Source organism: Carlito syrichta, unplaced genomic scaffold (assembly GCF_000164805.1).
Source record: "Carlito syrichta isolate Samal-C Ts95f unplaced genomic scaffold, Tarsius_syrichta-2.0.1 Scaffold316346, whole genome shotgun sequence".
Classification (NCBI taxonomy): domain Eukaryota; kingdom Metazoa; phylum Chordata; class Mammalia; order Primates; family Tarsiidae; genus Carlito; species Carlito syrichta.
Genome location: NW_007260442.1, coordinates 138,167 through 152,150, shown reverse-complemented (window position 1 = coordinate 152,150; position 13,984 = coordinate 138,167). Strand labels below are relative to the sequence as shown.

Below are 13,984 nucleotides of genomic sequence, written 5' to 3'. Positions count from 1 at the left end.
TTCAGGCATGATTTGGTCAGAAGAGAAATCCAACTGTGTGGGCAAATGGCTATTAGTGGAGGAGTTGCCCACCTCGAGTTGTACTGTGTCAAAGAAAGAGCAAGGACAGGACAGAGATGCCACCATAGGTCACACTCGTACTAGGTATTTTACGTGCATTAATTCAACTCCATTCCACAAATAGCAAGAGCCAACTATGCCACTGTGACGAGTGCGAGATAAACAGGGTATTTCTGTTTCCCAGCCTCACAGAGTTTCCAGTTTAACGGGCAATTTATACATTGTGATATGGCCTGAAAAGAGCTATGATTGAAGAAAAGAGTAAAGTCAGGGCCCATAGGAGGGAGGGAGTCCCATCCAGACAGTGAAGGAGGGCTTCTGGAGGAAGTGACATCTCAGCTGGGGAGGAAAGGCTGGACCGGGGCTATCCAAGCAAAAACAGGGATTGGGAAGGAAGGGGAAATTGAGTCTTGACTATAACTCTGTGAAATATGTGTGACTAGTTCTATTCCCCAGTAAAGTAACCAAATCTCATAGGATTAAAAAAGTCACCCAGGGCCACAATTCCAACCTAGATGTAGGCTTGGTTCTCAGGACAGCAGAAGCCCACAGCAGTGGTTCCTTGTACCACCACTCCAGGTTTCTGGCTACACCTCACCTCTCCACCTGCTCTAGGCTCTCAGAAAAGCACCTGTCAGTGTGGAAATGCCTGACCAGAAAGGAGGGCAAGACAATGCTATAACCAGACCAGGGAATTTTTTTTTTAATTAAGAAGTAGGTTTATTAAAGGAAAGATACATCGTGAAGGGCACAAAGGGCAGGACAACAGCAAGAGTGTCTGCTATCTGCTGCCACCCCTGGGGATTTTATCACATAGCCACAAGGCCTCCAACCAGAGTGTGTCCTCCAGATTCACCAAAGAGTTCTTATACATCCTCTCCCTCCCCGGATAAGCTCTGGTGTCCAAGCAGCACACAGTAAGTTAACTGGTTTATGAGAAAGTTCATGCAAATGGTCTCTAAAAGCAAAAAAGCAACTTTATTTAGAACTGACCTGTCACAAATACCTTTAAAGCAAAGACGTCTTTCAATCAATGCTTGCAATATCTTTCTCTTAAAGTAAGGCACACCTGGATGACGGTAAGTTGGCTTTTCATCTCACAGCAAATCTCAAGAGATCAGAGACTGTTGGAGCCAGTCAGAGGAAAGTGACCTTGATAAACAGGTGCCTTTCATCTTGGCTCCTCTCACATGCTCGAAATACTCTGAGGAAAAAATTAAACGACTGACGTAAATGTCACTAAGTATATTTATTTAAAAACTAATGGCATAATGCAAACACTGTAGATATTAATGAAGGAATAGAACAAACGTTTGGCTTTTCTCTTTACTTAGTGATATGAAGCTTGTTTGGGGACCTACTTGCCAGATTTAAGCGCAATCTCTTGCAGGTTGTACATAGGTCCTTCCAGGCAATACAGGAATAAAGGTGAGATGCAGATGTATAAAAGTTCTGTCTCTCAGAGGTCTGTGTATGGTGCAGGTAACAGAAGGTAACACAGCTAATGCTTTACTTTTCAGTCTGGACCTTGAATGTCAATGTACATCCTTGCTCGCCAGGCAAGGCAAGGAAGCATCAGAAAGCAGGACTGTACTTTCAAGGGAATTCCTGCAATGGAGGTGCTGACCAGGAGCTCACATGCCTGCTGACTGGTGTGGAGATTTCAGGAAGCCACGAGAAAGCCTCATTTTGGCGAGGCATTTCTTTTTCCTCAGTCTCCTCTCCTTCTTTCCACAGCAAAGCTCAAAAAGACCTCTATGGGGGAAGCACTTCTGGCTATGGTTCCTATGGCCATCAGCAGATTGCCAAGGCAAGCTCTGACTCCAAACAAACCCCAGCTGCCTGAGGTCTCTTTTTGTAAGCCTAAGATATTCCCCTGACCTAATGCTCATCACACACATTTCTGTTCCTGTAGAAGCAAGGATCACCCAAAGCCCCACCAACAACTAGTCCTTTAAAGTTCTGCCTTTCCTCCTACATTTTCCATATCTCTTTGCTCCTGAAGGTATCTGATCTGAATTAATACCTGTATCAGTGGTCTTCCTCTTATTGCATGACTCTCCTCTGCACTGCCCCGTCCCCACCACCAGTGTCGAATCTGAAGTCAGTTGGAGATAAGTCTATGAGCTCAAAACCAGGCCTGTTATTTATTACATGTAAGTGGTTCACATTTGTATTATCACATTCTGGAGCTGGCATCTGGTCTCAACTGCTTCCTCTATCTGCCTCTACCCGCTCCTCCCTAGCCCCTAACACATTCACACACTAGAGCCCTTGACCAAAGAGTGGAAATAACACTTGGCTTATTTCTAGTTCTTATATTTGGATTTGTTCTCATTTTCAACAAGGTAGAAATAGTGACTGGAAATAAATCAAGACATGAGAGTGGGAAGACAATTATCACATAATAACCACCTTTAAAAAAATTTTTTTTGAGTAAGCAGAATTTATTGAGAGAACAGAGAAACTCCCACAGTGGGAGGGGACCCGAAGGGATTGCCCAATAACCACCTATTTTGGTCTCGTTGTTCCTCCTTGCCTAGAGTAGCAGTTATGAGCATCTACTTCGACAGGTTGCCCAAGTTCATACCCCAGATTTGCGCTTACTATTAGCATTGAAGCCTCGGCCACATTGTCTGGCCTTTGCACCTCTGTTTTCTCATCTGTAAAATAGGAAAAACAATGTAACAACCTCATGGGGTCATTTCAAGAGTCAAAAGACTAAATATGGAGTAACTGCATAATGAACATTTGTATTCCTAACCCTGAATTGTATTCCATATCTTTAAAATTAAAAAATTTTTAAAAATACTAAATTTGTGCAAAGCACTTAGCATATCATAAGACATAACAAGCATTGGCTATTATTATAGTAGGAGAGATATGCTTTGATCTCAGCTAGTACGGCTGCTACTTAAAAAATGTAAACAATTATTTATTTATCCTTGATATCAAATTTCGAATTTTCCTTTAGTTTAATGTTACATTGGAGGTATAGGAAATATTTTGAGATTTATGCTGTAGAAAAGCTATGCATGGATGAAAAACATTTACAAAGTGCACATGAAGTTGGGTAGTTCCTCCTTGTGAATGCGAAGAGCCTGGAAATCAGGCAGATTCACCTGGGATTTCTTTGTGTAAAGATGAATTGTCTAGCCAGGACATGAGCCCTGGTATCTATAAATAAATCTTTCTTCAAATCATGTTGATGGAAGACAACCTTTTGTATTGTGGTTTTTCATGGAAATAATTGATGCTATTACATCTCTAGAATCCTTATCCTAAGAACTTATCTATAATTTGCCCCCACATTTACATTCTATCCCTGTCTAAATGGCATTAAATGTCCAGTCACAAGGCAGTGGTCAGAGCAAATGCAATCCACGTGTACATGAAGAGTGCCATGTTCCTAGACAGTCAGTGCCGTTATTGGCAGAATTAATGAATGAAACAGTTCAACAGTGAAGCAATGAGCTGTTGCAGCAGAAAACATATTTTGCTTGGAAATTATAGATGATTTTCCAGACAACACTTAATCTAAGAGTTATTATGTCCACACATAAAGCCACACAATTGCCTCCCCAGCAATAGTACAATTTCACAGACGTTCACGGGCATTTTATAGCAGATATCTGAGAAAAGGCACCCATGGTACCAATATGCCTTGTAGAAGAGTTGCACTTGCTGCATTCCCAGTATTTGCTCACTTCAAGTGGTAGGACAGCCCTGATCTTTTTAAATTAGTAATTCCATTTTTCTGAAATCAAGAGAACTAAGTCCTGGCTTTTCTCAGCTAATGAGTATCTAAAGGCAAAATTCTAGGACTTGTTTTAGATATGATTTCCTTTCATCTCCAACCTATACCATCAACCTTTGGGATGTGGGTAGGTACAAGGGTCTGAGCTTCCCCATGTCCTATGTCTGAAACTTGCCTTGAAAAGTTCTCTGTCTCTACTGTTCTGGCTGCTGGCCAGACCAAAAGTTCAACTCAACACTTATTTTATTGCTCTACCGTGGGCTCAGGCTCCCTCTGCTTTCTTCTTTGTTTGCTCTCTGAGAAGGATTGACTTTGATCCCTTCCTGCCTAAAGACAAATATCAAGCCACCTGGTCGACCAAAAAGCCCCACCCTTGACCCCACAGAGTCAAAGTCTTCAATCAGCAACTTTCTCTCCTTTATTGATGATACTCCTAATATTTTGGCTGAAATGCACAGATCATACATGGATCTCAAAACTTGTCTCATATACATTGTTCCCTCCTGGTCCGACTATTTCAATCTTCAATAATATCAGTAGCTAATGCAAGCCTTCTCTAGACTCTAGATCTCAATAACTTGCTTGACTCTTCTCAGCACATCAAAGGATGGTATTTATCATGCCTTCATGGATTTAGAAAGAAAAAATAACTTTAGCTCAGCATCTTTTTACAAAGATCATCTGCCTGGAGGAAGCAATAGTCCCTTTGCTCTTTGGATTTATTTATTCATTGTTGCTATCTACCAGTGGGAATGAAAGGTCATCAGAGACTGTCTATGGTTGAAGAAAAACCTGACCACACTATCAATATCTATCAACATAGTACTACCACATCTGTTGTTATTGATCACACATAAGAAGATGGAGCAGTAACTTCTGAAATACACACTAGAGCCACTCAAAAGTGGAAGATTCTACAGAATCAGAGATTTTCTAGCCAAATTATAATGAATTCATGATCCATAACGAAAGAATTTGTTAGCCCATGTTCTGAATAAACTTCCTACTTGCTTATGCAAGAATGTAGAATACCTCAGGAGGCAGAAACATCTTCTGAAGACAGCTTTTGGAATAAAAACAGGTGCTAACATCTGCCTTTAACACATAGAAAGAAACTGAAATCATATAGATGTTCTTAGAATTTCAGATCCAGCTTCTCAAAGTGTACCTGACCTGATTTGGAAAAAGAACAATAGATTCAGCAATTCAAAAGCTGATGGCTCTGTCTTTAAAACCCAACCGATTGTAAATAAACGTTATCACTTCCCTTGTTTTCCACTGTTTACTTTCCAACTTTGAAGACTCTTGGTACACCAGTGGCATTGTTGGAACACGGATAGCATGAAGATTCTAAGGGGGAAAGATCGGCCACTCATTAATAATGGTGACTCGTTCAAAGCCAGATACTTACTTAAAACATTCCACAGGTATGCCATGGAGACCTCTTCTGCACCCTACACAGAGTTTAATGCTTAACCACGCTATGGTTCAGTGGCTTCAGTTCTGTCCTGCCTCGCAGCGTGTACCCAAACCTCTCATAAGTTAATGGATCATTCATCACACTGGATGTTTCTTACCTCACTCGCTTTTCTAGAGTTCAGGATTTGCTGCCAGTGTTCCCACTTTTCCATAAAAATTAATACAGCAATGTCAGGAACCGGTATACTCTGAAAACATCTAGCAATCAAAATTCCACATTTAAAACCTTAAACCCAATGAATATTAATCAAAAAGTATATAAAAGAAAGAACAAAAAAAGGGGTGCTGTGCATAGTTCTCGTGAACCAATTTTAATTGTTTTCCACTTCCAAAAATGTAGAGATAGTGACTCAAAATCAAAGCGCTAAATGAGCAAGAAAAAAATGGTATTTTAATGAAGACGTTTAATTCCATTGATTTTTCATAAACTATTCAATTTAATTTTCTCAGCAACCCTGCAAAGTAGGCATTATTGTCCTCATTTTACAGAAAATAAAATTGAGTCTTAGAGATGTTACTTGCCCCAATTTACACGTACTAAATGCATATATAAGCGTTATATACTATATATAGCATCAGGATTCAAATCCAGGAACACTCAACCCGAAACTTTTCCACTAAACACATACTACTTTCCTAAAACTAATCAATAGTGCCATTATTGGGACCATCAGTCAATATCTGCCCTGTCATGAGTAATATAGTTAAACAAAATCACTGACAGTGCTTTTTTTTTTTTGAGTTGGAGTCTCACTCCGTCACTCAGGGTGGAGTGCGGTGGCATGCTCACGGCCATCCCAGCGTCGACCTGCCAGGTTCAGGAGATCCTTATGCCTCAGTCTTCCAAGTTGCCAGAACTACAGGTGTGCGCTATTGCGCCCGGCTAATTTTTTTTTATTTATTGTAGCAACAAGGTCTTGCCGAGTTGCCCAGACTGGTAGATTGCTTGAACCCACGGGTTCAGGCAATCTACTCAACCTTTGCCTCCCAAAGTGCTGGGATTACAGGCTGAGCCACAGAGCCTGGCCAGTGCTCAGTCTTAGAGGAGGAATTGTCCATGACCAGTAGTTCCAAGCCTGGCTAATCACCAGAATGACTTGAGAGCACTTAAGAAGATATTTCCTAGGCCTTATTCCAGATCTGTATCAGAATCTTTGGGGATAGGCCCAGGAATCTTTACAAATACAAAGCTCTCCAGGGAATTTTCATAATCATTCAATTAGGTAACCATTGACTTTTGTGATAATAGTGACAAAAAACCAACACTGCCACTAGGAGATAAATGCATTGCATTTTTTCAACATATTGTAATACCCTGTATTTCATTTCATCTCCATATATGTCTACTGGGAAGAACATGGAGTAGATATTTTTTATCCTCCTTAGATGCAAGTAGAAAGCAAGATCAATGGGGAGGGAAAACTTGAAATGTCCTCTTTCACCTTCTTACGTGAAAACGGATTATTTAAGGAAAATCAAATTGGGTTTGGATATACAGCATTAAGAATGTAAATATCAAGCTGGGCTCGGTGGCTCAGCCTGTAATCCCACGCCTTTGGGAGGCTGAGGTGAGTGGATGGCCTGAGCCCGCGGGTTCGAGACCCGCCTGGGGAACTTGGCAAGACCTCATCTCTATAATAAATCAAAAGTTAGCCGGGCGTGGTAGCGCGCGCCTGTAGTTCCAGCTACTTGGAAGGCTGAGGCAGAAGGATCGCCGGAGCCCAGCAGGCCGGGAGCGGCCACTGCACTCCAGTCTGGGTGACAGAGTGAGACTCCGACTCAAAAATATCGTTTGCAGGATTCCCTCCTTCCTTTCCTTTCTCTGGGAACCCTGGATGGATATGGTTAGGGGAGAATGATATCCTCACAAAAGTTATGTGTTGACATCCTTACCCCCAGCAGCTCAGAATGTGACCTTACTTGGAAATAGAGTTGTTGCTGTTGTAAATAGTTAAGACAAGGTCACACTTAAGTAGGGTGGGCCCCTCACCAAATATCACTGATATCCACATAAGAAAGGGAGATTTGGACATAGGCACATACAGGGGGAATGCCATGTGAAGATGAAAACAGAGATTAGGATGATCCTACAAATTAAGGAATGCCAAAGATTACCAGCAAATCACCAGAAACTAGGGGAGAGATTATCAGATTACTAGCTAGTATTTACATTAGAGGGGAAAAAAATCAATCAGTAAATTTATTTATTAACAGTTTTCTGAAAGGCAATTGTGATAGTCACAGCTCTTAGAAGATGCAAGTATGTCTACAATGAATTAACTCAGAGAAACAGCTTACTCAATATAAATGATATTTTTTGGTGTTCTAAAGAGGAAAAACATGCTAGCAAATGAAAGAAAAAAATGGGGAAACAATTCTCACACATCTTATCCTTAGTCTTGTTCTACCTACTGTTTAATAGAAAAGCATCAATCTGTATGTCCGTAATTGTGATCAGGGGAGTCATGTAATACGGACAGTCAAGGACCAAAGCTTTATTCCACCTACTCAGTGTTATGTCCTGGAACTCCCAGGCTTTTGAGATGAGGATGTTTCCTATTTGTTCCCACCTCCTAATCTGAGGTATACAAGTAGCTAAATCTTACCTACATGATAAACACAGTATGATGGGTCCCAGAGTCCCTGGAGATGTTTCAGAAAGAGTTTTGCCTTGAGATGCAAATTATTTAATAATAAATTCATCCTAACATGCCTTGGTCTTTCAAACAAAAATATTTCTGAGTAAGAGCATGAGAGGTCTATGAGTTACTCCCAAGTTCTCTCTCTCAGATAGCTGTGTAAGCATCCTTGCAAGTACATGCCCACTGTTTTGGTTGACAGGTTCTTTGGACTGATTTCTCTTCAAATAATAAGCATGCTTTTCTTTTTATTAGTAAAAGATTTTGTAAAGCCAGTATTTTGTGCATATTTTTGTCACTCATACTACATAACCTGTTTTGAGGGTGCATCTTATGGACAATTTTATGATGCAAAGATAAGCCATGTCACCAATCAAAAATACCTACAAGTACACAAAGGTTATGCCAACAGAGCTACTATTCAGTCAATTATGTAACATTTCCAAATATCTGAATATCTGGCCATATGTTAACCAAATATACATGTGTATCTTCTCTCAGTTTGACATATCGTGGTTGTGCTGTATTTTAAAGGAACACAAAGTATATTATTAAATAAAAAACGCCGTCCACTCAATTCAGTGTCTGGTAACAAATGTTGACGTGAGGGGAAGTAGTCTAGGCGCCTCCAAGCTTTGGTTTGAAGTCTGAAATTATCTCCATCACATGCTATATTTGAGTTTGCCCCTACCAAAACTCCTGTGGATATTTGATCCCCGGAGTAGCTGTGTTGGGAGGAGAAGCCTAATGGAAGCTGTTTGGGTCATAGGAGCGGAATGGCTTGGTGCTGTTTTTGTGAGAGTGAATGGGTTCTCGCTCTCGCAAGATTGGATTTGTTTTCAAGGGAACGTTCCTGCAAGAGTGGGTTGTTATAAAGCCAGGACACCCCTTTGGTTTTGCCTTTTCACGTGTGGCTACTTTCCTTTGACCTTCCACCATGTTGTGACAACACACAAAAGGCTTCGTTCCCCAGAAATCAAGCAGATGCCAGTGCAATGCTTCTTAAACTCTCCAATTTGTAGAACGGTGAGCAAGATGAACCTCTTTTCTTTATAAACTACCCAGTCAGGAGTATTCTGTTACAGCAACACTAAACGGACTGAGGTACACCATTACCCAAAGCGTTTTACACTCACTCATATAATAACAGCTCAAGCCTAAATTAGGAGAACATGTAAAGGGAAAAATCCAAAGAAAAAATCTGGAACTATGCCACAGATTTAACACGCAGTTCACTGAGCAAAGTAAAACTTTCCCATGCAGGAGCGTAGGCCATGTGTATACAAGTGTAGTTAAATCAAACAGAATTACATTTTTTGGTCTGGGCTGATTCACTGCTGCTTATCTACAAAGCCACAGGATGGCAATAGAGAAATTCCTGTTGTGCAACTATTGTCCAAATGGTTTTATGGAAAAAAAAAAAATGTGGCCAAATGCTTTGGTTGTAGTCCAATTGGCCTGTGATCTGGGTACATGCACACATTAGAGAAGCCCATGCTCATGATGGTTACAAGTATACAATCTTTCATGACCTGACTCTATTTCTTCGGTCCCTACTCCCACACTGCCTATCAACCCTCTTTTCCTCCTGTCAATAACTTTTAAAGTAAAATAAAAGTAAAAGCAAATCATCACTGGATACCTACCATGAACCAGGAGCTGTTCAATGTCCTAGAGTTATAAGAGAGATAGAAACAGAAAAATATAAATTCTTTATAGAGTTTATATTCTAATGAAGGGACACCATCACTAGGCAAGTAATGGTAAGAGTGTGTGTGACAGGGATGACCGTCTGGGAGCTAACATTTCCAGAGTGAAGTTGTCCCTGGCAGGTGGCAGCCCAGACAGGGACTACATTTGCTTGCTTCCCTTGCCACCAACTATGTCTATATGATTCAGTCTTATCAATGTAATATGAGTAGGAATTATATGTATCACTTCCCAGGACAGGGTTTTTAAGAACCTGCTGTGGTCAGGCACAGTAGCTCAAGCCTATAATCCCAGCACTTTGGGAGGCCGAGGTGAGAGGATTGCCTGAGCCCACGGGTTCGAGACTAGCCTGGGCAACATGGTGAGACCTTGTCTCTACAATAAATTTTTTAAAAAATTAGTCAGGTGTGGTGGCCCACACCTATAGTTCTGGTTACTTGGAAAGGTGAGACGGAAGAATCGATAGAGCCCAGCAGGTCAACACTGGGGTGGCCGTGAGCGTGCCACTGTACTCCAGCCTGGGCAATGGAGTGAGACTCCAACTCAAAAAAAAAAAAATATTTAAAAAAAAGCATGCTGTGTTTTCTTCACTTACTATCCTTTCTCTGGTTTCTGCTATACACAGAGAACTCTGAAGCCCTAAAGACAGAGCCTCAAGATGAAAGGATCTGGGTGCCTGAGACTCAAGCACCTACTCCTAACTGGGAACATTAACACTGAACTGTGACAGGAGTGTGTGATATACCTAAAATGTGTTAAATTGCAAAAATATTGGGGCTGATGTTTACAGTAGCTATCACTAACCCAACTAATAGATCAGATGGCCATCGATGCTATGAAGAAAAATAATGTCTAGATGAGGAATGACATGTGACATGGGGGGGAAAGTTGCTAATCTAAATGGAGTGGTCCAGGAAGACCTCCCTGCTCAAGTGACAGAAGCAGAGACTGGAAGGAAGTGAGGGAGCAGGGCAAGTGAAGCTCTTGAGGAAATTTTTGCAGAAAGAAGGAACAGTGAGCTCCAGGGCCCTAATGCTATGTCTAAGGAACATTCAAGTTGGTCAGGATGCCTGGAGTACAGGGAGCCATGGGGTGGTCCCTAGGAGATGAAGTCAAAGAAGAAACAGGGGATCCCATCATACAGGGCCTTATAGGCCAGTGTAAGAACTTGGAAGGTCATTCTATTGAGATGGAATGTTCTTGGGGAATTTTAAGCAGAGGAATGACAAGATATTATTTACACTGTCCAAAGTGAACTGTGGATATTGAGTTGAGACTGCTGTGCAAGGGTGAAGACGCAAAAGTGGAAGCAGTTAGGAGGTCATGACAGTAATCCAAGTGTCTCTCATTGGTGGCTTGAACTACGGTGATGGCAGTGGAAGTAGCCAAAAAATGGTCAGATCTTGGGCATTTATTGTGTATATATAATAGTTGATGGGATTTGGTGATATGAGGTGTGAGAAAAAGCAAGAAACGGGCTTGAAGGTCACAGCTGGCAGTTCTAAGTTTGAGGTACCTCTTGAAGAACCAGATGAAAACGATCAGGTAGGCATATTTTTGAGCTGGAGTTCAGTGGAGAAATTCAGGTTGGAGAAGAAAGAGGGAGAAAAGGAAGTTACCTGTGTATGGCCACATTGAAATCTGTAAGATTAGAGAAGATCATCTGAGAAATGAATCCAAACAGAGAAAAGAAAGGTCAAGAACTGAGCCCAAAGCCCTCTGCTATCATTTGGAGGCAGATGAGAAATAGAAAATGGAGCAAAGAAGATTGAGGAAGAGCGGCCTATAAAAAAAGAGAAACACCAGGAGAATTGAGAAGAAAATAAAGAATGTTTCAAGGATGGGGAATGATCAGTTATATCAAATAATGTTGATCGTTAAGTAAAATGCAGACTGAATCTACTATGGCGTTTAGCAACCAAGATGTAGATGTTGGTTGGTGATATAAAGAGCAACGTCAGAGACGTGATTAGAGGAGATAACTAATTAGAATGGGCTTAAGAAAGAATGGGACCAGGTGCGGTGGCTCAGCCTGTAATCTCAGCACTTTGGGAGGCCGAGGCGAGAGGATCGCCTGAGCCCAGGGGTTCGAGACCAGCCTGGGCAACTTGTTGAGCCCTCGTCTCTACAATAAATCACAAAAATTAGCCGAGTATGGTGGCATGCATCTGTAGTTCCAGCTGCTTGGAAGGCTGAGGCAGAAAGATCGCCGGAGCCCGGCAGGTAGAGGTTACAGTGGCCGTGAGCGTGCCATTGCACTCCAGCCTGGGCAACAGAGTGAGACTCCAACTCAAAAAAAAGAAAGAATGAATGAATGAATGAATGTAAGAGTAACTAGAATTTAAAAAAGTGAATTTTAATGAAGTTATATGGTAAAGGGGAGCAGAGAAATGGGACAGTCTTTAGGGATATGAGGTCAAGAAAGAAAGAATTTTGCTTTTATTTTTTAAGGTGGGACTTATACAATACACTTCATATTGATGGAAATGATTCTATAGAGGGGGAAATGAATGATGAGGGAAAAGAAGAGAAAAAGTTGCTGGGACTGTGTCCTTTAAGGGGACAATCTCCATGGGTAAAGGAGAGAGCTTTTGATAGTAGCGGGGACAGCTCCTAACAGCAGTGGGAGGAAGATAGAGTTGATGGACTCAGAGTCGACGGGGCTTGTGGGGAGATGTGGTGTGGGAGTGTGCAGAGTCTCTTCTCACTGCTTCTATTTTCTCATGGAAACAGGAGGCCAAGTTGACAGCTGAGAGTGAGGATGGAGGTCTACCTATTTTGAGAGGAGAGCAGAAAGTGTAGAAAGGTCTAGGAGAGTGGGAGAGTGAAATGACTAAGATGTCTCAGGATGGCCTGGCTGCACTGAGAACTCTGTCGCGTGTAGTGGCTCCAAATAAGATCAGAGCACACGAACATGTGTCTTTCTACAGCCAAGAGCAGCTTCTCAGGCAAGGGTGGGATAGACAGAGTTGGAGCAAACCAGGGTTGAGAGTTATTGAGTCTTTAAGCCAAAGTTAGAGAAAGGTAGGAAAATTGAGGGCCTGTACCAGAAAATGATGTCAATGATGATTCTTGGGGCTTAGTTTGGGCAATAAAGGTTACAAAGGGAATAGGCACATTGGTAAGTTGGAGGGTCTTATGGATTCCTGGCCCTGGTGTCATCAAAGAATTAGTGAAGCCAAGGTACTACAGATAGTAATCTGGAAGCCTCTGTTCTGGGCTGAAGGGACTGTGGATCGGCAATGAGTTAGCCACATCAGACTGCTCACCATTCTCTGAAGTTCACTTTGTAATTTGCTCTTGCTATTCCTTTTGTTGGAATAATTTTCTTCTACTTTTTTTTTTTTTTGAGTTGGAGTCTCCCTCTGTTGTTCAGGCTGTAGTGCAGTGGCATGCTCACAGCCCCCTCAGAGTCGACCTGCTGGGCTCCAGCGAACCTTCCGCCTCAGCCTTCCAAGTACCCGGAGCTACAGGCATGCACTAGCATGGCTGACTAATTTTTTTTTATTATTCATTGTAGAGACGAGGTTTCACCAAGTTGCCTGGGCTGGTCTCGAACCTGCGGGCTCAGGCAATTCACTCGCCTCGGTCTCCCAAAGTGCTGGGATGACAGGCTGAGCCACCGAGTCCAGCTGTTGGAATAATGTTGTCTTTTCTTTCGTTCTTGCTCATTCTGTAAGGCCCAGATCAGATGGTACCTCCTTGTGTCTCTTCCCTTTATCCGTCAAAATTAATCGCCTTCTCTACTGTCTCCTGTAGCGTGTTTTACTCACCTTTATTTTTATTTTTTTGAGAAAGCAGGATTTATTGAGAAGACAGACAAGCTCCTGGAGTGGGAGGAAACCTGAGAGGGTTGCCCATTTTACGGACCTTTAACATGGAGCCCATCACATTGCGTCATCATCTGTTTACAAGCCTGACTTCCCATAGCTCATGACCTTGAAGAGGGTGGGAGAAGATTCCACTCACCTCCCACACATTCCCCATGCATGGCCGAGAGGCTGGCTCACAGCAGACTCATCACCAAACCCTTTCCCGGCCCTACAAACTCTTCTGCCCTCCTCCATTCCATTCTCCAGAGCCCAGCCAAGGTGACATCACTAAAAGTGGCTCAGTGGCTCAGCCTGTAATCCCAGCACTTTGGGAGGCTGAGGTGAGTGGGTTACCCGAGCCCGGGGGTTCGAGACCCACCTGGGCAACTCGGCGAGACCTCATCTCTACAATAAATCAAAAATTAGCCGGGCGTGGTAGCGCGCACCTGTAGGTCCAGCTACTTGAAAGGCTGAGGCGGAAGGATCGCTGGAGCCCAGCAGGTCAAGGCTGCGGTGGCCGGGAGTGG

General features: G+C 42.3%; 1 long non-coding RNA gene across 1 annotated transcript in view; it reads right to left on the bottom strand.

Moving 5' to 3' along the window:
- The window catches only part of LOC103276716, a 31,883-nt gene that overhangs the window by 13,360 nt on the left and 4,539 nt on the right, over window positions 1-13,984 (bottom strand). Inside the window, exon 2 of the long non-coding RNA XR_505387.2 lies at window positions 1,054-1,264. This is a non-coding gene — a long non-coding RNA (uncharacterized LOC103276716). The remainder of the gene's footprint in view (window positions 1-1,053; window positions 1,265-13,984) is intronic.